Consider the following 23636-nt stretch of genomic DNA (forward strand, 5'->3'; position numbering starts at 1 on the left):
ATGATCCATATAGGCAGGATGGGCTTCCTGGTCACATTTGGTGGCCGGTAGCTAGATATGATTGGAATAGGTGTGTTGCCAATGATGAATTGCCCCTGCAGTGTCCCCTGTGCATCCCACTACCTGTACAGTGTGGAGTTGTGTATGTGTCTCATATATACTGAAGTCACTTGTCCCATGCCATTTTCACCCACACTTTGGGATATGATGGTATGATAGGATAGTTAACCAGGTGAGGCTGGGGTGCTCTCTGCACCTTTGAACCATTTGTGTGTGTGACTGCACAGATGTCAGCATTTCACAGGGATAAGAATGCTTGCACTGAGGACAGAGTCATATGTAGACAGCTAACGTTTAGCAGCATGGCCTTCAATGTGCGCTGCGCTGACAGTTGTATGCTGGTACTGATAACCTCACCACTTTTCCTAATGAAAGCGCTATGGGGGCGGTGAGAACCTTAGCCAGATGCCTGAAGGCCAGTTGAGACAGATGGAGGCCATCTGTTGCAGAGCATCATCCCTGGCTCACAGGTACTGTAACCCCCTGGAATATCACAGGATAAAAGGCCACCTGCTAAGGCCAGTCATTTTCTGAATGTCTTGTGGCATCAGTCTGGTTGACAATGGAATGCTGCATAAGGCTAGGGACATACCTGTGTGTGACACATAATCAGTGTGCTCACTCACGTCTCACTGCACATAGTCCAGGGATGTACATCTCAGGTCAGGCACTGCAACATGGACTGTGACAGACTCCTGGTAGTACCTGTTGGTGAGATACAGCAGTGCATATTTTATTTATTTATTTATTTATTTTACATTTGTTGACCGAGAAAATCCGACTGGATACATGTCCATTTTCAGCGGAGGCCCGGGGAGAAAAGCTCCACATTGACATTAGTTACATACTTATAAACTCAGCATTGACATTAGTTTACATCCTTATAAACAGAGAAAATGTTGCAAGTTTTGATAATTAATACATAGATATTAAGAGACAAGTGAACAGAGAAACTTCTGCTCTATACTAAGACTAATACGTAGGTACGATGAGGTAATATAATTGATAAACATATAGGACTATTATGTAGGTACAGTAGGATTATGTAATTGAAGAACTCACTACATATAAGGTTGAAAGGTGAAAATGTCAGAGTAAATGCTAGATAGAGGAAGAGCCTAGAGGAAGACATGAGGGGAAGTGGGGTTATGGAGAGTAGAAGGTTTAGTCTGGCTTGGAACATTGACAGAGCCATTGTTTTTTAAAGTGAAGGGTTAGATTTTTCTTGAATTTGGATAAAGAGGTGATGGTGGTGAGTTGAGGCAGAAGGGAATTCCATATTTTACCAATGGAATTTGCAAACAGTGAGTCGCCTCCAGAGTTGCAGGATTTGACTGTTTGAGCAAGTAGCCTGTTTGCTGAACGCAGACTAGTTAGGTTTAGATATGGAGTGATTAAATTACGCAGTGCAGGGATGGAATCTGGATGATGGAGGATCTTGTAAGCTATAGTTAGCTGGGTTTGTTGAAGTAGGTTAGGTAGTTCCACCCAGCCTAGGTTATGCAGGTTGATACAGTGATAGGTTTTGTAAGGCAGGCCAGTAACAAATCTAGCAATATGATTGTAGCAGCCAGAGAGCTTATTTAGGTCAGATTTGTACAGGTTGGTAAGTATGAGTGAGGCATAAAGGAGTGAGGAGAGGAGATGAGAGCGGGCTGTGGCTTCTCTTGCTTTGGGAGTAAGGAAGGATCTTATTCTATAAAGAGACCCCAGTTTTTTGTTAACTGTTTTAATAGTTTGGTTAATGTGTAGGTCGAATCTGAGTTTGTTATCTATGGTAACACCTAGTAATTTGGAATTTGAGTCTGGGGATATAGTAGTCCCATTCTTGGATTGAACAGAAAAGGTAGGTTTATGGGTAGGCTGGAAGAGTAATAGTTTGGTTTTTTTTGGGTTGAGGATCAAATGGCGACCTAGTAACCAGTCTTCAACTGCAGTGAGACAGTCTTGGGTTTTGGCTAGTAGCTTAGTAGGTGACCTGTCTGTGTTTATGAGTGTTGAGTCGTCCGCGTATTGTATACAGGAGGACTCGGGGATGACTGTGTGGAGGTCGTTTATAAACATAGAAAAGAGTAGGGGTCCTAGGATGGAGCCTTGGGGTACCCCTGTGGCGTTGGGTAGTAGGGGTGAGAGTTTGTTTTGCCATAGTACGGCTTGATTTCTGTCTGAGATGAGGCGTGGAACCACTTGAGAGTTGTGTTGTCTAGTTCAAATGTTTTTAGAGTGTTGTGCAGTAGTTGGTGGTTGACCATGTCAAAGGCCTTTGATAGGTCAAGAAAGAGGGCGGATGTTATGTTTTTGTTGTTTTTGTTATGATTTATTGTGTCAGTGAAGGACAGGAGGGCAGTGGTAGTGCTGTGTTTGGGTCTAAAGCCATGCTGCGAGGTGGTCAGGAGCTTGTTCTGGATTAGATAGGGTACTAGTTGATTGTGTATGCATTTTTCCATGATTTTGGCAATTGGTGACAGTATGGCTATTGGCCTGTAGTTGGATAGGTCTGTAGATGTCCCGCCTTTGTGGAGATTTTCCAGATTGAGGGGATAGTAGATTCTGTTATGGTGCGGTTAATTAGGATGGAGATGGGGTAAGCTATGACCTCTGCAGCTTTTTGTAGGTAATCAGCTGGAAGAAGGTCAGCAGCAATGGTGGTAGGCTTTAGTTTATGCAGAAGGGATCTAATGAAGGAAGTGGAAACAGGTTGGAGGTGGAAGGAGGGTTCTGACTTTAGAGTCGGACTCGTGATAGTGGGGTTGGTCGGGGTTTGTTGTGCCGCTAAGGATTTGATAACATTAATAAAGAAAGAGTTAAATGAGTTGGCCACTTCCTCAGGATTTTTATCATTTAGGTCGGCTGGTGTTGGGGTAGAGGTCTTGCCTGGGTGTAGAAGGTTATTAATACCTGCCCAGAACTTTTGGGGATTAAGTTGATGTTTATTTTGGAGTTGGAGGTAGTAATTCTTTTTGTCTAGTAAAATGGATTTTTTTGTCTCATTTCTAAGTTGTTGGAAATGAGATCGGTCTAGGGGAGTTTTGGAGGCACGCCATTTGTCCCAGGCTTTGTTTCTAAGTTTGATTTTGTACTTAGAGTCTTTTGTTAGCCATGGAGCAGTCAGGTTTTTAACCTTGGCTGAATGTATGGGGACATGTGAATTGAGTATTTTTATAAAGGTAGAATTAAAGGTTGTAACGGCTTCTTCAAGGGGGAGGGATTTAAGATTAGACCAGTTACAGGACTGTAGCTCAAGTCGGAATTTGGCAAGGTCAAATTGTTTAGTGTTCCTGATAGATTTGTAGACAGGTAGTTTACATCTCCCTGCCTTGTTTTTCTCTATGTAGGTTATGAGATGGTCACTGATTTCGTTCGGGAGAGTCCCAGATTTATAGGCGTGGGATGGACTGTTAGTGAGTATCCAGTCAAGAAGACTTTCTTTTTGGTTGGAGTTACCAATTCTGGTGGGGGAGGTTATGATTTGTGAGAAGCCATGGAGATTTATGAGGGTGGGGTTGGTCTCAGAGGAGCATTGGTTCCAGTCTATATTCATATCACCCAGGATAATAGTTTCCTGGGGACAATTGGTAGCAAGCCAATTTAAGATATGCTCAAGTGTGTCAGTGTTGCTTCCGGGGGGAATGTAGATCACGAGTAGATTAATACTTTTTTCCTTATTTATTTGGATCTTCAGGGAGATTAGTTCTGCATTGGAGATTTGGGGGGGTTGAGAAGGGTTCAAGGTGATATTTAGTGAGCTTTTATAGAGGACGGCGAGACCACCTCCTTTTTTTGCTGGGCGGTCCTTTCTATGTATGTTGTAGCCTTGTGGGGTGATTTCAGTGTCTTTTGTGGCTGGTTTTAACCAGGTTTCTGACAGGCACATAATGTCGGGGTGATATATCTCTAACAGGGCTTGCAGATTGTGTATTTTGTTGTTTAGACTTCTTATGTTAAGATGACAGATAAGGAGGGAGTTAGGAGAGATTGGGGGAAGAGGTAGGTTATGTAAGTCAGTGTTTGTGATAGGGCCAGGGTTGGGGTGGATGTCACCATCCTTGGACAGGTTTTTTCTTAGATGTTCTATGAGTTTCAAAAGTTTGAGTATTAAAATGTCTGTATTTTTGGATTTAGGAGAGTTAACTCTTGGTTTATAGGGGAGGGGGTATCTGATGTATTGTGCCGTATTGGTGGGATAGTGATTAGGATACATAGTGTAAGATAAGGATGGTAGACTAGGGGTTTGATATTTGGGATAGTGATATCCATAGTAGGGAGTGTACTCGTAGGTCGTTAGGGCATGTAGTGATATAAGGACTAATAAAGTAAGGGGCAAAGTCTTTATTATTGCCTTGAGAGCCAGAGAGAGGTGGGGCTGTATGTTGTTTAACATTGTTATCTATGCTTAGGCAGATAACAAGTGAGGTGGGAGTGGTTCAAGTATAGGGAGGTGGGTGAATGTAAGATAAAGTCACGGGTGATTGTGTGAGAGTAAGGATAGTAGTGGGTGTGGTTAGTTAGGTATAAAAGTAGGACTACTGGGGGCGGGTGGGATATGGGGGCAGGGAGGGGCATGGAGCGAGCCCGAGCGCAGCGAGGGCGAGCGGAGCGGGGTTAGTCCGACCCCACACTGACCAGGTAATAGAGAGAGTAGAATTTTTACTTTAATTCCTTTAATCCTATGCTTATGCCCAATGCTAGAATATAGTTGGTTGTACTTTTATTATTTTTTAGCTTGTGCCCATTTTTACACCAATAACGGGATGTACTGCTGTGTAACAGGGCTCGGTCAGGAGTTTTAGAGGGGTTAATTACATGGAACTTGGTATGTGATGGTAAGACTGGATAATGACCTTTTCAGTTAGGTTACTGTGCTCACAGCTTGCAGCTCGCTTAGAGGGTTCAGTAAAGTGGCGCTTCTAGTAAGGGCGACCTGGGAAATGACTGGGCACAACCTGGGAGAGGAAGAATATAACACTTAGCTTACACTCAACACTGTACTATCACAAAGGAATATATAACAGCAGCTTATCCTTATATTAAAGTGACAAAATTAAATATACAGTTAGGAATCCACCTTTTTATACACTAGACAAGTGATGCTTTAACTCCTGAGACAACAAACACTTACAATAGTTTTGGTTGTGATGTATAGTGCTTCACGCTTAAAAAAATAGTGTGGCCTATACTTTAAACATTCTACAAATGCAGTCGCTAGTCCTTTCACATACAAACCATGCTACAAGTGCAGTCGCTAATAATTTCAAGGTTAAAACATGCTTCAATTGCAGTCGCTAGTCCTTTCACATAAAAACCATGATACAAGTGCAGTCGCTAATCATTTCAAGGTTAAAACATGCTTCAATTCAGTCGCTAACATTTCAGGTTCATATTGGTGGAGTCTCTGGTGTGTGCAGGTTAGAAATGTAGTCGCTAGATCTTTGGTGGCTTAAATATTCAAGAATTGCCGTTGTTGAACATTGCAGGCTAGAAACAGCGATATGGCAGTATGTCACCTGACACACAAGTAACTGTGACCATCCACATATACATCTAGGTGAGAGGCACATCAGTGTGTCTCACAATGGAGTCTCCCATGTGTAACATGTTTGACATGTGCTGATGCCTGCATAGCTGTAAGACATAGGTATGTGGTCGTGTGTGGTATGTGCTGTGTACAGCCGTGGCATTTACATGTGGCTTTGCCTTGGAAGTCTCCTTTATTTGTGGATGTGTATGTTAAGATCCACTGCATATGTATGTGTGTGTGTGTGTGTGTGTGTGTGTGTGTGTGTGTGTGTGTGTGTGTGTGTGTGTGTGTGTGTGTGTTGTGTAGGTGTGGGTGGTTTGTGAGTTATACTGATTGTGTTGACAACCTATTTGGGGACAGATATGTGGCCTTAACAGGATGAGAGCATGGACTGCAGGTTACTACTGACATTGCATCTCTCACACAGTGTGTTCCTTGGTGGTGTTTGTAGATGGTTGTCCATCTGTGTACATGAGGCAGATGCTACACTGTGTCAGGACACACATGTCAACCACACTGGCAAGGAGAACTGTAGAACACTGATGAGCCATATAAACTATAATGTGATGGAGGAAGGTCAGGGAGACCTGAGGGGTGGGCCTACAGCCCAGGTGCATACTACAACAGTAGGAGGGTGATACCACAGTATATCATGTGCACAGGATATGAACAAGAGTAAGAGGTGCAACAGGTGAATACATTTGAACACCTCATAGCACATTGCAGCAAGTAGCATGAAACATCAGGATCAGGAAGGCAATGCATGATGTACTGCCACTATGTTGCAAATAGCCACATACATACTGTGGTGATAGATAGTTGGGTATGATGTGGGAGTTAGTGATGGATAGTGGTGGCAAATGTAGATGTGTAGGGTGTGTACATAATGGTGAAATCTGTATGCGGTCCTGTGATGTGTTCCCCTCTTCATGTCTTTCAGGTGGGATGTATAGATGTTGCAATCCACCTTTCTCAAAAGCTGAGACTGCTGCCATTATTGATGCCCTGAGACTGCATCACCGGGTGCTGTTGACAAGGACCCGCCATAACCTGCAACAACATGCTGCACTGTGGGCAGACCTCACAGCAATGGTGAGTAATGTGGGCCACCAGGACAGGAGCTATGAACAGGTCCGACACCATGCAATGGATATAATACATCATGCACAGCAAAGGGCTGCAGCTGTGGCCAAGGACCATGCTGGCACCAGGGGAGGGCCTACTACACAATCTCCACTCTCAGACACAGAGGATTTCCTGGCAAACCTGGGTGCAGCCACCAGCTCACAAAAAACTATCACAGCATATGTCATGGAGGTGGATGGCACAGATTCCACAGCGGAGGAGCATCTAGGTAAGCCTCCAGTGGTCATCACTTTAATACTGTAGTATTCATATTGGCAGCCTCTGCATACTTGTACACATATGTCAGGTCATTCTGCATTTGTGGGTGGGGTTTTGCAATGCACACATGTGCACACATATTGTGAATGTCAGCAATTTGGGTAGTATGACAGTTTGTACTGTAGATGTTGATAAATGCACATATTATCCTGTACCAATGTCATATGTGTGTCTGCTGACAATACCTCTCCCCCACAAATCCATAGGTACCTCTGATGTGGCTGGGGAGCATCATACTGTAGCCAGTGAATGTGGAACTGTCTTGTTATGGCTCATCTGTAACCTAAGCATGTCAAGGGCTGCCAATCTGCCATGGAGACTACTGTTAAGCTTAGCCATATTGCAATATGTGCATGTTCACTTGTGGTGGGGTTCACTGCAGTGCATCACATTGGTAATCACAGTAGCATATTTGCAGGAGCTGTAGCATATTAGTACATATTTCTGTAAAGGTGTAGCCAGTCTGCTATACAGGCGTGCATTACTATTGTGTTAATGGGTGCACTGTGTTTTAGGTAAAGGTCCATCACATCCTCTGACTTGTCACATATCTCACAGGTGTATAGGACTAGCAAAATTTAATGGACATAGCTGCACTGCATGGTGTCGAGACCCTGTCCAGATTGTGTCTGTTGTGATCTAATTGTGTGCTGTGCATGGCATCAGTCAGAAGGTGTGGTCTGTATCATGCCTTTATGGCACCTCACCTGTGTGTGTATTGTGTGTCTGTGTGTGTGTGTGTGTGTGTGTGTGTGGGGGGGTCAGCAGACATTATAGTGCAGAAATTAATGTAGTTTTGTTGTCTTCCCCTCACAGGTGACCGTGGGAATTGGAGTGTACCCCCCTCACAACCTGATGTCATTGTCTCATCAGACTCTGATGATGATGGTGGTCATAGTGAGGCATAGGTAGGGTTGTTAGGTGCTGAATCTTTTCCAATGGTTGACATCCCACTTCCACCCCCAATGTCCCTGCACACAGTCTGTATGCCTACACAGCCAGAGGGTGGTGACATTGAACAGGGGAGTGTGGTGACTATGACATCTGTGACTGTAGACACTAGCCATAGCCAGAGAGCTGGTGAGGTCCCACGCAGGCAGACTGATAGGGGTGCACAAATGTGGACTGCTGCCCATCCAGCACCTGTCAGAGGTGTTACAACATGTGTCACCCAACACATGTTTCAGTCCGTCATGGAAACACAGGCACATTGTGAACGGTACACCAGATGGATGCTCAGAGTCATGGATGCCACTCTGCTTGGCATGCATGACTGCCTCCATGACATTGGTGATGCCTTACATAATTTCGCTGATGTAGTGGATATATGGTGGGGTGAGACATTGTTAGTCCTTAACCGTGCAATATCTGTGCTGGAACATGTTGTGGGAGTAGGGCATCAGACACATAGATGTAGGTCAGCAACAACATCAGCTGAGAGCCCGTGTGGCCATGCACAGTCACACTGCTGCAGTGGCAGTACCACCAGCATTACAGAAGAGAGGGTGCTGTCCACACCACAACATGGCAGGCCATGGGCATGTGGTCCTGGGTGGTCCCTTGAGGGAAACAGATATAGCAGACACCGGTCACCATCAGGAAGTAGTACCACATCTGGCCCTAAGCATAGTGATGCACTTCTGGCAGAACCAGTTCCCGTGTTCATGCCTGGAGACAGTGAACAGTACATTCTGCCATGTACGGTCCACAGTTGTCCAACATACCCTCATGTAGGACTAGCATATGGCTTGACTGTGTGCATGCACACACTCACACATCACTATCACATGCAGGTCACCAACACATACACACACACACACACATACACACACACACACACACACACACACACACACACACACACACACACACACACACACACACAATGTCAACTTTATGACACAGCCTAGGCCTTTGGCAACCCAAAACCACACCCTATGCATGTGATGACACCTGTGCCACATCCCTGTTATCCATACCATAATTTCAGGGGCATACAAGAATGTGTCTAATGCACAGGGTGAATACAGTACAGTTAATGGCAGTTTGTAGTGCAGTACTGTTATGTCCTGTAAGGTGTTGTCTGCTGGCAATTGTCATGTGTACACATCAAAGTGTATGTACCTTTGTGCCATGATGCTTTATTGCTGTTTGTACTGCTGACTGACTGCTGTCTGATAGACCTTATACTGTTTCTGTTCCAGGTGTCTGTGTGTCTAAGTCATGGGACTTGCTACCATTACAGAAGCTCATGATGGTGTAGTGGCAATATAGAGACCTTTTCCTCACCAAGGTATGGCTGTATAAGTGCATGTTTACATAGGTGCATATGCATGGAACAGTGTGTGAGGGACAATGGAGGCAGACAGCGTACTCTTGCATGCATACCCCTTGACACAGCATGCAACTCTTGATACATCTCACCTGGGAGTTTCATTGGATTGCAGGTTCATAGGGCCATAGAAGGTTACTAGAGTACTGGCCCTTGGTCCCTTACAAGCCCAGCCATTACTTTATTTCCAACAGAATTATTGATCAACACCTGTTTCCCCAGGTATTGATGGACACAGGTTAGATCCCTGGGACAGAGTCTTATTTTCCTATCCACTCATCACAGATGCACTTGATGAGGGTCTGCATCATACTCTGTTTGACATGTATGGGAAGTGCATTCCGAGACAGGACAGCCTCTGGGAAACAAACCTGTCTCTCCAGCAGGTTTATTTCCTGTCACATATGTGATTCAGGCCTGCCGTGCTGGTAATGTGCACAGAGTTAGACTCACATACATGGGGCAGCTGTTGAAGGGCTGATCACAACATTGCCATTTAGGCATGCCACAGCCCACCCGTGGACAATATGTCTGATTCCAAGTGGGCCAATACTGATTCAAGGCTGTCTGTATGGAACAGGTGTTGAAGGCCATGGATAACCTTTGTGGGTGTTAACATAGCCTTTCCAGTTGGTGCAGATGTCTGCATAGGAACATACCAGACAAGCCATGATGATAATTTATTGTTGTACAGACTGAGGACTATACAGAGGTAATGTTCACCTTTTGTCTGGATGCAGTCCCTTTACGTATGTGTTGAACCATGTCCAAGCCTTTTCTGACCACTGCCACTACTTGATGGCTGAATGCAACAGTGTTATCAACCTGAGTAGCCAGGTCTGTCAATGCAGTTCGTGTGTTTATGGGGTCACCAATGATGGGGGAAATAGTGGGTCCATGTCCTCACCATATGGTATGATGGTACTTTTTTCTGCATTCAGCTTGAGGCCAGGACCTTGGCACCATTCCATACACACTGTATAACTCCATTTCAGTGTGTTAACATCAGTTTGTGGATCAATGACAGCCATCACACTACTTACAGTTGCTACAGTCTTAAGCGGTGCCTACATATGTGGGTAGTGGCAGTTAGCATTAATGCCTTGATACATTGTGGGTCTTTGGGGGGAATGCTACTCACAGGGCTTACACATGTCTACATATTGCACACACATAGGCAACATAAAGTAGGGTTGCCACTTTATCAAATGTGGAATGTGGGACACATCTTGTAGTATCGTGACAGTTGGCAGGACATACCATACCCATGGTAAGTGCAACAGACAGGACTTCCCTTGGTTTGCCAATATGACATCTTCTTTGTGTGACATTACCTTAGGTTATGCTATTTGTCATAACATTAAGGTGCTTCTGATGTGAAATAACTGCTTTATGCAAGTAGTAGACAACTTTAGGAAATGTTTGTTGTCCTACACTCTGGGGACATCTGTATTGTTTGTGTCATTGTCAAAGGTTACACCTGGCTAAACATGGACTGCAACCTGCAGGATGGGACAGGTGGTGGCTATACCTTTCACCTCTACAGATTTCTGCAGAATGTCCTGATGTTTACCACATAGTTTTTTTTTTCTGTTTGTCATAACATTGTGGCTTTCTGGCAAAGTAATGTGAAATCATTAAAGACTGACGTTACACAATAATGACAGATATTTTCCTGTCAGACTTCATACCCTTCAGAAAATGCATGTGGATGCACAACCTGTTATGCTATTGACTTTGTATGTTTGTCAGAGCAATATTTAAAGACTGTCCCTAATATTTGGGCTTTGTCCCACTTTTCTGTATGGCATTTTCCAGATGTCTTTCTCTAAGGAGTTGAGAGGTATGTTTGTGGCCCTAGCACAGTCACACTACTGCAAGGAGATACACACACACACACACACACACACACACACACACACACACACACACACACACACACTCAAGAACTGTCCTTGTTGACATTAGAACCCCTACCTGCCTAGTTTTACATACAACAGCATTATATACATAGCGCATGAACCAGAGAGCTTATACAGTTTTGCAGTGTCTGCCACTACCATTCAGGTGGATGACATCTTCAGGTGCTGTAAGGATTACCACAGAGGTAAACAGGCCCTTAAAATGATATAACCATGTCACTCACACACTGCTGCAGGGGGACATGCATTCCAACATGCATGCACAGAGAGTTGCCAGTGTTGGAATTAGAACACCCATCTTTCTAGTTATGTACACTATAGTCCACCATACATACTGGATGCACCACAGTGCTATTGTGTGAAAATGTCAGGTGGATGACATCTGTAGGCCCTGATTAGGATGGTGATGGTGAAGTTAACAGGGTGGCACAGGCACACAAAATGGTATAACCATTGCACACACACAGAAACACACACACACACACACACACACACACACAAGACAGCCATGCTGCTACAGGGGATATGCATACACAACACATACACTCACACAGTTACCAGATGGAGATTAGAACCCCTACATATCTAGTTGTATGCACTATAGTGCTAGACCCTTATTGCATGCACTATGGAGCCTATATGTGTGGAGCATACCTTTCAACCTCTTAGAATAATAAATTTGGACAAAGCCTTCAATAATGGGGGGATACATGCCCAAAATAGGGGCACTTTTTACATATTGCTCTTACAAATGTAGATAACTGATACAGTGACAAGTTTTGCATTAGCATTACTCTTGTGGAAGATATGAAATCTGAAACTCAAATGTCTGTCATTATTTTCTGGCTTCAACTCTCAATGGTCTGCCAGAAAACCACAATTTTAGGAGACACAGACCTAATATATGAGGCAAACATCTGAACATTCTGCAAAGCTATATACTCACACACACAGTTGATAGTATTGAGACTAGAACCCCTACCTATGTAGTTGCATGTACTATAGTGCTATGGATATATTGCATGTACCACAGTACTTATATGCCTGGAGGGTGTCCAACAGTGTATCTAAGGTGGATGACATAAACAGGCCCTGTAAAGTAATGTAATGGGGGGAGTCAACAGGGTGGAACAGGCCTCAAATTGCATAACCAACACACAGAGGACAGCCGCATAGATGTGTGCCACACACACACACACACACACACACACACACACACACACACTTGGCAGTATTGAGATTAGAACCCCTACATATCTAGCTGCACGTACTTTAGTGCTACGAAATTATCACATGCACCACAGACGTTAAATTCCTGGAAGGTGGATGACATCAACAGGCTCTGTAAAGTAGGGCAAGGGGGGTTAGCAGGGTGGAACAGGCTCCAAAATGTATTGGCATTGTACACACATAGGCAGGAAATCCACAAAGCCACAAGGGAATATGCTTCTACACACACATACACAGACTCAGTTGCCATTGCTGGGAATTGAACCATTACCTCTCTGTCTACATTACATCAGTATGTACTTATCACATGCACCACAGGATTTACACATGGGGAGAGTGTCTGCCAGTGCTATTCGGGTGGATGACATCAGTAGCTCCTGACAGGAAGACCACTGTTGTGGAGGACAGTAGGCCTGTTGGGTATGTGTATTCTGCTGTATGTGTAATACATACAGAAACACACACACACACACACACACACACACACACACACACACACACACACACACATGTGCGCACACACACACACACACACACACACACACACACACACACACACACACACACACACACACACACACACACACACACACGCACACACACACACATATGCACACACACACACACACACACACACACACACACACACACACACACACACACACACACACACACACACACACACACACACACACACACAGTGACTGATGTGAGATTACAACCCCTCCCTACCTACAATTACACAATGGGCCTCACCATAGTATTTGGCAATGCCACTGGTTAAAATTGGTGTACATGTGGCTGCTGCAGTACATCACTCTTTGCCTTTCAGGGTCTCTCTCTCTCTCTCTCTCTGTTTCTGTCTCTCTGTCTCTCTCTCTCCCCCCTTTGTCTCTGCCTCTCTATAAATGATATATTTGTATATGTTACCTATATATCTGTATGTATATCACACTCAGCAGATGCAGATAAATCTTATATGTACCACATACGTATAGATGGGAGTAAACATGTGTGATGGGGTGGGGATAGACAGTTAAGATGTACATAACTGTCTGTATGCAGAAGGGATATATGTACATCCCAGTTCTATACTCAGATCTGGGTTTAGACATGGGCTGAAAGTAGCTAGTGTAGGAGCATGCCCAGTATGACCATCAATAGCAAGAGTGGGACTCCAGGCCAGACCTACCTGTACTCCAGTCCAGGATTTTGTGTGCTTCAGCCAATTAGCTGATAAACCTCTGTAAACAGTAAAGTACCTCACCCATATACTGGCTGAGGCATATCCTGGCTGTGTGCTATCCTTATTAAGTGAGTCATATCTAGGGTGTGTACAGACTGTATTGGAATGAGCAGAGTTTTGCATAATATGTGAGGTACATTTTACACAGAGCTGTGATGTCCTGGTATGTCAGTGGCAGATCAGTGTAGATTAATGTGAGGAACCACTGACAAACATTTGTCTACTGACTGCAAACACTGCAGGGAACCTATGTTACTGCATGACGTGTTCTAGTCTGCCCATTCTACGTTTGTCTGGCCATTGTTTCCTCCTCCCCCTTATATGTGTCCCTTTGTCCTTCTTTGCTCCAGTCACAGGCTTTATACACAGTTGCTGCTCTTATGTAGTTGTAGTCATGGTGTGATGGGTAGAAGTGATAACATCACACACAGGGTTACGGACTGCACACCTCTGACTGTACCTGTTTAGCAGGTTGGCCAGCATTGTGTCTCATACATCTGCTCTGGTCTTCAGACAGTTTGTGTTGCACTGTTACTATAAGGCTACATGTTGGCCATACTGCTCAAACTCTTCAGGCAGACAGCTTGACAGGGCCATATATCACAGTCGGAAACAGGCCCAGACATGGGGACAGCATCTTAATATTGCTCTTCCAAACATAGACAGTTGGTAGACTGGTTTTGTATTAGCTTGCATTTTCCTATGGGTATGAAGTCTGCACCTCAACCATCTTTCACTGATGTTTTCACATCAACCTGTACTGTTTTTCCAATAGTTTGCCAGACAAATGCAATGCTATGACAAATAGAACAGATATATGAGATATACGTGTGGACATTCTGAGAAACCCTAACATTTGTGGGGTATGGATGCTGCCCACTGACCTGTTGTCAGTGCTCACACAGTTACATGACAGCCTTTGTATCCTGGCACTAGACTGACTTTTCACAACCTGCTATTCTACTTGGCACCATCTAGGTTACTCAGAGCTGTGTACTGTCCATATCTGTGGCCACCTATCCCTCCGTTGTCCAGCTTTCCTGTAGTAACAAATATTGACGTCTGAACCAAAATAATAAAGGAAATCCATGCCTAAAAGAGCAAAATGCAAACTCAAAATAAATAAATTAGGCACAAGGAGCACAACAAAGGCATAAACCTTTTTACTCCACAAATCATATAAAATCCAGTAAAACACTTAACTTTATCACTGCGTTTTTGTTCACAACAGAACTTCTTCAGGTTAGCTAAAACACTCACTCCCATCATGCCTTATATATATATTCTTTTTAAACTAATTATCCAATAAAATCATAACCAATTAGTTGCTTGAACTAACACCATGTCTAAAAATATATTCCCACACTTTATGTACCTAAATAAGTGTATAAACATGTGGTTCTACCTCATTAAAACCACACTTTAATTTAATCATATTATTAAAAACTATTAATTCATACTTCAAAAACATATTTTGTTAAAATGTTCTAACTACATATAAAAATAAACTAAATTGTAATGAGATGGAAAGGAATACAATCTACAGTGCTTTGTTGCCATCTAGTGGCTCATATAAAATACATTATAAAAAAAATAATAAAAAACTGCTTCAACCATCTTTAACATTATAAAGTAAACTTAAACCTAATGATTATAAACTAGCCGCTCTTAATTTTAGCACCGGAGCTAAGGAGACATGTTCATTAAGACCTGGGGGGTTGTAGACTTCCAGCATTAGCTGCCAAATACTTCCCTATATTCAATTCTTGTCTCCCATTCTCCCCCCTAATATCATAAGGCACTTCATCCAGGACAAAAAAATACAAATTTGGCCTCTTTACAAATTTTTAGTGTGCTTTAATAATGCATTATTAGGATCTTGCTTACGAATACCGTAAAGATGTTCATATATTCTTCTTTTAAGGTTTCTCTGTTTTCCCTCATAAAATGCAAAGCACTTTTTGCATTTTGCAATGTAAACAATTCCTTTACTGTTACAATTGGAAAATTTTTTACTCTTTATTATCGTATCCCTATGCTCTAAATATATCTTAGCTGCATTTTTTATGTGGGGACATTGTGCACATTTACCACATTTATAAGTCCCTTTCTTTTTATTAACTTCTTTATTAGTGGGGGGGGGGGGTTCTAGCATATTTTTTTACATTTCTATCTCTTTTATAGGTGAATATTAGTGGCTGTTTAAAGATCGTATCCAAATCTGAAAACCCTGCAAACATTTCCCAGTTTTTTGATTAATGGGGTTCACTATTATAATTCAAAACAAATGCCCTAGTATAATTGCTTTCTTCTTTTCCTGTGTATTTTTCCACAACTTTACATTCTTATTCAACCCTTTCCTTAAAATGAGGGCAAATCTATTTATTCTTCCTTCCTTTTCTTCCTTTAAGACATCGTCTACCTTTTTACCAGGATACCTTCTTTCCAAAAACATATTTTTCAACTTAATACTTTCATTCAAAAACTCCTCCTCATCTATCGTCATTCTAGAAATTCTGATAAATTGTCCCTTTATTATACTTCTCTTTTGTTTGTATAGGTGGGCACTTGTAAAATATAAATATGAGTTGGAAAACATACTTTTTCTATACACACTAGATTTAAATTCATTACTGTTGGGTGGCGCAGTGGTGCAGTGGTTAACATTGTCACCTCACAGCAAGAGGTTCTACAGTTCGATTCTTGGCTGGGGTGCCTTCTGTGTGGAGTTTGCGTGTTCGTGTGGGTTTCCTGTGGGTACTCCAGTTTCCTCCCACTTTCCAAAGACATGCATCTGGAGCATTTTTCCCCAGGCCTCTGCTGAAAACAGGCTCTGTGGAACCTAGTCAGACATTCCCAGTCAACAAATGTAAAATAAAATTGTAATCTTCATAAATTGTAACGTCCAAATAATCCACCGAATCTCTTGCAATATTATATGTAAAAATGAAAAATTCAGTTTTATTTATATAATCTAAAAATTCTTTCAACTTTTCTTATGTGTCCATCCAAAAAAGGCATAAACCATCTAGGTATCTCTTATATAAGCACCAACAATTCTTCAAAACCTTAGCTCCAATGCTAAAATTAAGAGCGGCTAGATTATAATCTTTAGGTTTAAGTTTACTTTATAATGTTAAAGATGGTTGAAGCAGTTTTTTATTATTTTTTTATAATGTATTTTATATGAGCCACAAGATGGCAACAAAGCACTGTTGATTTTATTCCTTTCTGTCTCAGAATTTAGTTTATTTTTTATATGTAGTTAGAGCATTTTAACAAAATATGTTTTTGAAGTATGAATTAATGGTTTTTAATAATATGATTAAATTAAAGTGTGGTTTTAATAAGGTAGAAACACATGTATCCATGGGCGGCTCGTACTATAGAACTGCAGGACTGCAGCCCCACACACACACACCTGTAGAAAGAAAAAAAAAAAGAAGAAATAAAAACAATCAGCAAGTCCTGGAACTCCAGACTGCTGTGTTCATTACCACACAGACTTCTGGGCTGCAGGGCAGAGATGCCTTCTCCCCTATCCAGACTGCTGTGTTAGGCAGTCCAAATAGGAGAGAAAGGCAACTCTGCCCTGCAGGCCTAGAAGTCTGTGCAGTGACGACCGCACAGAATGGAAGGACACTGGACTGCATTGCCTGCAGGCTGGAGCCTCTAGCCTACTCTTGCAGAGCCAAGAAACCAGCCATTAGCTCCAGCTACTCTTGCAAAGCCAGGAAACCAGCCATTAGCTTGCGCAGGTGACCGGACTAGCGAAGGACTCCCATGGATGTACTGTGTATATTAGTGAAGGACTGCCATGAATGTAAGGCAGATTTATTGTGTATATTAGCTAAGAACTGCTGCGGATGTCAGGTAAGTGTGTGTGTGTGTTTGTGTGTGTGTGTGTGTGTGTGTGTGTGTGTGTGTGTGTGTGTGTGTGTGTGTGTGTGTGTGTGTGTGTGTGTGTGTAATGCCCCAGTTGCTATATATTGGTGGCTAGAGAACACATGGTGCTGGGTAGAGAATACTGAGGCTTGAACCCTGTACCTTGGATGAAGGTAGAAAGGGCCTGAATTCCCTACCTGCCACCATTTGTAAAAAAAAATTGCAGATTTTTTGCCTCATATTTGTTCTGTTCCTCATAAAATCTGTGGCTTCTGTATGTTTGCTTTTCCTTGTAAAGTCAGTAGTGCAGTGGTGGGTGCACTGGAAGCACTATTTCCTAACAGCTACAGGTTCTCTAGTTTGATTCCTGGCTGGGGTGCCTTCTGTGTGGAGTCTGCATGTCCTCCCATCTTACAAAGACATGTGTCTGGAGTGTTTCTCCCTGCTCTGCTGAAAATTGGCTTTGGTTCCAAGTCAGACTTTCCTGGTTAACAAATGTTACATAAAAATAACAGGCATTTGAATAATTTCAGACTTCATATTCTTCAGAAAGTACATGGTAACGCTGTAATCCCCCATTACTGGCTTTGTCCACATGTTTTTTGCTAAGAAGTTGAGAGCTATGGTGAGAACTGAATTCACTGAATATGTTTGGGGGCTGTATTCCCCCATTACTGGCTTTGTTCAGGTGTTTTGTGCTAAGAGGTTGACAGCTATGGTGAGAACTGAATTCACTAAATGATAGCCATTTAAGTTTTAGTTTTCCTCTCTTTTACAAGCTGATTTGGCATAGTGGTATGTTACTCTGACTGTTTTGCACAGGGTCCCCTGCGTGCAAGACTTGGCAGTGAAATGTATGGTGGTAACACAGCATTTTATTCTAGCAACTTTCCAACATTATACAAGCAATGTTTAAAATGTGTCCGTAGTTTTTGGGCTTTTGTCCCCCCCAATAAATTTTGGCTTTTTCCAGATTTCTTGCGCTGCAAAGTTCAGAGATACAGCTGAGTGTTGATTAGATTTTACAAGGAGCCGAGAGCTACAGGGGAACAACAGTTTAGTGCTGCTTATGGTGAGTCTGCTTGCATTGTTAATAGGACAACAGGTAGTGTACTTACATTTGATTCAGAAGTCTGTGGGTTCTACTCCCACAGTAGGTAGATGCATTGCTGATACTGTACTGCCTTGGAAAGGGGGTGGATACTGCAGTCCTTTTTGGTGAAGATACCTAGTAACTATGAACCTGTTATCAGTTTGCCATCCATTCCTTATTGCGATATTACTAGCTTATCATTATTTTAATACAAAATAGGCAATTTATTCCTCAAGGGCAACAGGGATTTTATTTGTAGATGAAACATTGACATATAAAGTTGTTTGCTAGCAACAACCTCTTCATTAGTTACAGATTTCTTTAATGTGGAATTATTTAAATAACTTTTACTTCTTCAGAGATTGTGCATATTTACTGATACTGGTGGACTGTAGAAGTTTGAGTAGACTTTTATGATGGAAATGTTCTGAACTGGGTAGTTTTGTCACTACTGGTGCATGCATTTTGTTTCATTGTTTACAGGAAACATGTTCAAAACAATAAATTTAAAATGCCGTTTAACAACTGTACTGTATTGTACAAGGAATATAATTTAATACAATCAGGAAGTTGTATCAAAGAGCATGTGTATGTTTCATGTTCAAGGGGCCTATGATTTGAAAATGGCCCAAAGTTAATCTTTATCTGCCACTGGCAAAATGTATTTTTTGTACATATGTAACAATTATATATATAATTACAATATGTAAATCTAAAAAAATAAAAAAAAATTCCACTTTATATGATTGGTGTATTTTCTATGTATTTGACTATTTTCATGTACTACCTCTATTCAATTGCCCTGTTTTTAGCATTAATGATGCTGTACCTATCTTTGTCTTTGTCTATTGTCTATTGTACTTAACTTTCTGGAGCTTTTCTCCCTGGGCCTCTACTGAAAATGGACATATATCCAGCTAGACTAGCCTGGTCAACAAATGTAAAATAAAAAAAATAAAAAATAAATTTTCTTTGAATGTGGGTTTCAATGCTGTTTCAAGTGCAGAGAAGTTTTAATGCTAAGTCTATTTTCATTGTGAGACTGCATTGCTCTGTTTAGCAGATATCTATTAGGGTTTGTGCTGTAAAATGCAAAATAAAACTTTCAAATGAAATCCAAATCATCACAGAAGTAAAGCAGTATGCACATTACAGTGTTTATGGCAAATGGGGCACAATAACCAAGGAATGGGACATTGGAATGGTTGCAGAGGGAGGCACCATTCAACCATGAGTTTGTGAGGGGTGAAGGGCAGCAAACTCAGACAGCCCCGGCTGAACTATACCTCTCAACTGTCCAGCTTTTTGCAGAATGAATAGATTTTTGCTTTTTATTTTTGGTTTGTTCCTCATAAAATTTGTGGTTTTCTGCCAAATCATTTAGGAATGAAGTCAGTAAATAATGACAGGCATTGAGTTTCAGACGTCATAACCTTCAGAAAAATGCATGCTAAAGCAAGACCTGTTATTCTATCAACTATTTTAAGTTTATACAAAAGCAGTTTTTAGAACTGTTTGTATGTTCCCCCAATATATTTGGCTTGTCCAGATTTCATGCATTAAGTGGTTGAGAGGTACGTGCAAATAAATCGATTTATAGAATTAGGAATATCCAAACCTCTCAACCGTCCCTAGTTGTGGCTGAAAATGTTGCTCTCTCCCTAATAATCCCTCTGCAAAATGGCAATTTTGGAAGAAAAGTTGAAGGGTTTGCAATTATAAATAACTGTAATGATCAGACTTATAGTTTGCTTTTATTTCAGAAATGCATGTAGATGCTCTTACTTTGTCAGCTGCTCAAGTTAACAGTAAAAAATATTAAAAAGGTGTCCCTTCTTTCACAGGTTGCCAGCTGTATTGTGTGGCAATTTTATATTTTTGCATCACATTTTTGGTTTGTTTTTCATAAAATTGTGGTTTTCTCGCAAATTAATGGCAAATCATTAAAGATTGAAGTTAGAAAATAATGGCAGACATTTGAGTTTCAGATTTCATACCCTTCAGAAAATTCATACTAATGCAAGGCCTACTACTATTCTATTATCTTTTAAAGTTTATAAGAGCAATATTTAAAAATTGTCCTTATTTTTGGGCCTGTGTCCTACTTCTGTGTATGGCTTTGTCCAGATTTCTTGCTCTGAGGTTAAGAGGTATGAGTGTCAGAGATATCACCATCAGCCAGAGACATTTAAAATTGTGACATACTTGTTGCACCCCACTCCCCATTGTAGTGGCTCTGGATGTGTCCAAGCAAGGCAAGGAGCAGTTATGCAGTGTAAGTGTGCAGAGTATTCTCCCATCCAAGGTAGACCACAAGTACGACCATGGTTTTTCATCTGTCCTTGATTTGGCAGAATGTTCTGGTTTTCTGTCATATTTTTATACTGTTGATTTATGCTTCTTATTATTCAGAAAATGCATGCTATCACAGTGCCCTGTTGCTCTGTGTTTAAGTAGCAATGCTTTAATGGCCATCAGGTAAGCTTGTCGGAGATTGTAAGATGCAAGTAAGCTTTAATAAGCATACTGTTAAAGAATTACCAATGTTGAAAGCCTTTTCATTGTTGCCATGCAGAGAATATTTACATAACTAGATAACGTATAAGCCTTAGGTATTGAAATGCATATGACAGTATTTGTAATAAAGGACAGGATTACAGTATTTTCAGAAGCTCATTACATTTGTTGGAGACTTGCAGTTATCTTTGCAGGCTTTACCCGTAAACTAAACAGAATGCCAATCTATCATGTGTGGTCCATAGCTTGTGCAGTAATCCTTTAAGCAGTTTATCTTGAGCTTGTTTCTTGTTTGCTGTTCATTTTTTACTTTGATCATGTCTTCCCCATGAAACAAGTAGATAGTTGTTGTCAGGCAGCAGGTCTTTTTTGGATAAGAAACATTTTTACAAGTGAGGGTATCACAGAGATTGCTACTTTCAGCATGTTATTTGGTAATTTTATAAAGTTGAATATAAATTATAATTAGAACTGCAGTGCAAGGAGAAGTGGCTTGAGTTGAGTGCTGCTTGTTTTTTTTTTATACTTGATTTTGACTGGCATTCCAGTAGTGTAGTTAAAAAGTAACTTATTTGTTCATGCCTCACAACCTTTGTGTTTCCATCTAGATATTACGTAAGTTGTCATGTAGCCAATGCATTGAAATATTTTTTCTTCTACCTTCATTTTGTCTTGATTGGACTCTCGTAATGACAGTTTGGCACCCAGGGCAGCGTATTTAAAGTTCCAGTTGTTGTTATGGTTTTGTGCATAGCCCCACCTCTTTCTAGTTGGCCACACCCCTTCCAATTGGCCCCACTCATTCAGCTGTCTCCTGCAGCCCCCCTTTAATTTGAAGTCACCAGCCGCCACTGGTATATACACCTATTTAGGTTCATTAAGTGTGGGAATATATTTTTAGACATGGTGTTAGTTCAATCAACTAATTGGTTGTGATTTTATTGGATAATTAGTTTGAAAATAATATATATATAAGGTGTGATGGGACTGAATGTTTTAGCTAATTTGAAGTTCTATTGTGAATAATAAGCACGGTGATAAAGTTAAGCATTTTATTGGATTTTATGTGATTTGTGGAGTAATAAACAGTCCGGTGTTGGATTCTATGGCTATGGGCACTTCGTGTGCAAATAGCTATGCCAATCTATCACTAGTACGATGGGAAGAACAATATGTTTTGTCAGATGTTAACCCATTTTTTGGCTACATTTTCTGGTACGTCCGTTTCGTGGATGATGTTTTTGTCTTGTGGAAAGGACATGGTGAAAATATCAGTAATTTCATTGATTACCTGCATAGTACTACAGACTTTTTGAAGTTTACTTTTACTTTTTCTGATACATGTGTTGATTTCTTGGATGTGAGTGTCACCCTTACTGATTTAAAGCAGATAAGAACCAGTATTTATCACAAACCCACAAGAACCAATGCCTGTCTTCACAGGTCAAGCATGCACCGAGACACATACCTAGAAATGTCCTCAAAGGACAAGTCTATAGAACCCTACACCTACATAATAATGATGAAGAGGCAGTAGTTGCTTTAAATAAGTTACAAGATGAATTTCAAACAAGAGGCTATTCTAGCTCAGAAATCACTAGAGTGATAGCAGATGCATGGAAATTGAAATCTACAAGATGTAAACCATACATGAGCTCTTATAGTGCTGATACAAGTATACCTTATGATACAAGTATTGATAGAAATAAGTTTAGAATAGTGTTTAGATTTGCAAGTGACATCAATAAGTATACAGAAATTATTAAAAAGAATTGGCACTTATTACATGAAATAACAGGGCTGGTTTCCACAGTTGGTGACACCCCAAACTTCAGTTTTAGAAATAATGTGTCCTTAAAGCAGCAGCTCTGTAATAGAGAACATCAGTCTTTTAGAAAAAATCTTTCAAACAGACAGGGCACCTTCCCGTGCAGGAATTGTGCTGCTTGTCAGCATGTCTACACTAAAAATGAGTACATTCATCCTGTGAAATGTTTTAAACTTTATACGAAGAATTATTATGATTGTTAAAGTGTCAATGTTGTTTATTTTTGTTTTTGCCAAGCATGCCATGCCTATTATGTAGGCAAAACAAATAGGAGCTTTAAAGAAAGAATGTTAGAACATATAAGGGACATAATGGAACCAGAAGCAATCAAATGCTCTAGCTAATCATGTCCTGAATACAGACAGTAGTCATTGTTTTAAATTTTTAATCTTACAACAAATAGTAAGGACAAACAGAGGTGGTGATGTAGAAAACCACTCTGAAGAATTAGAACAACAATGGATCACTAAATTACAAGCAGATAGATATCCTGGTTTGAATGGCTGCACCTCATTAGTTCCTTACCTTAAGGCAAGGCGCCTTAAACACTAAATATGAGTTTTTTATATATTTTTTATTGTACTATTATGGTTATATGTGC

Source organism: Protopterus annectens, chromosome 1.part2 (assembly GCF_019279795.1).
Source record: "Protopterus annectens isolate FY-2018-M chromosome 1.part2, PAN1.0, whole genome shotgun sequence".
Lineage (NCBI taxonomy): Eukaryota > Metazoa > Chordata > Ceratodontiformes > Protopteridae > Protopterus > Protopterus annectens.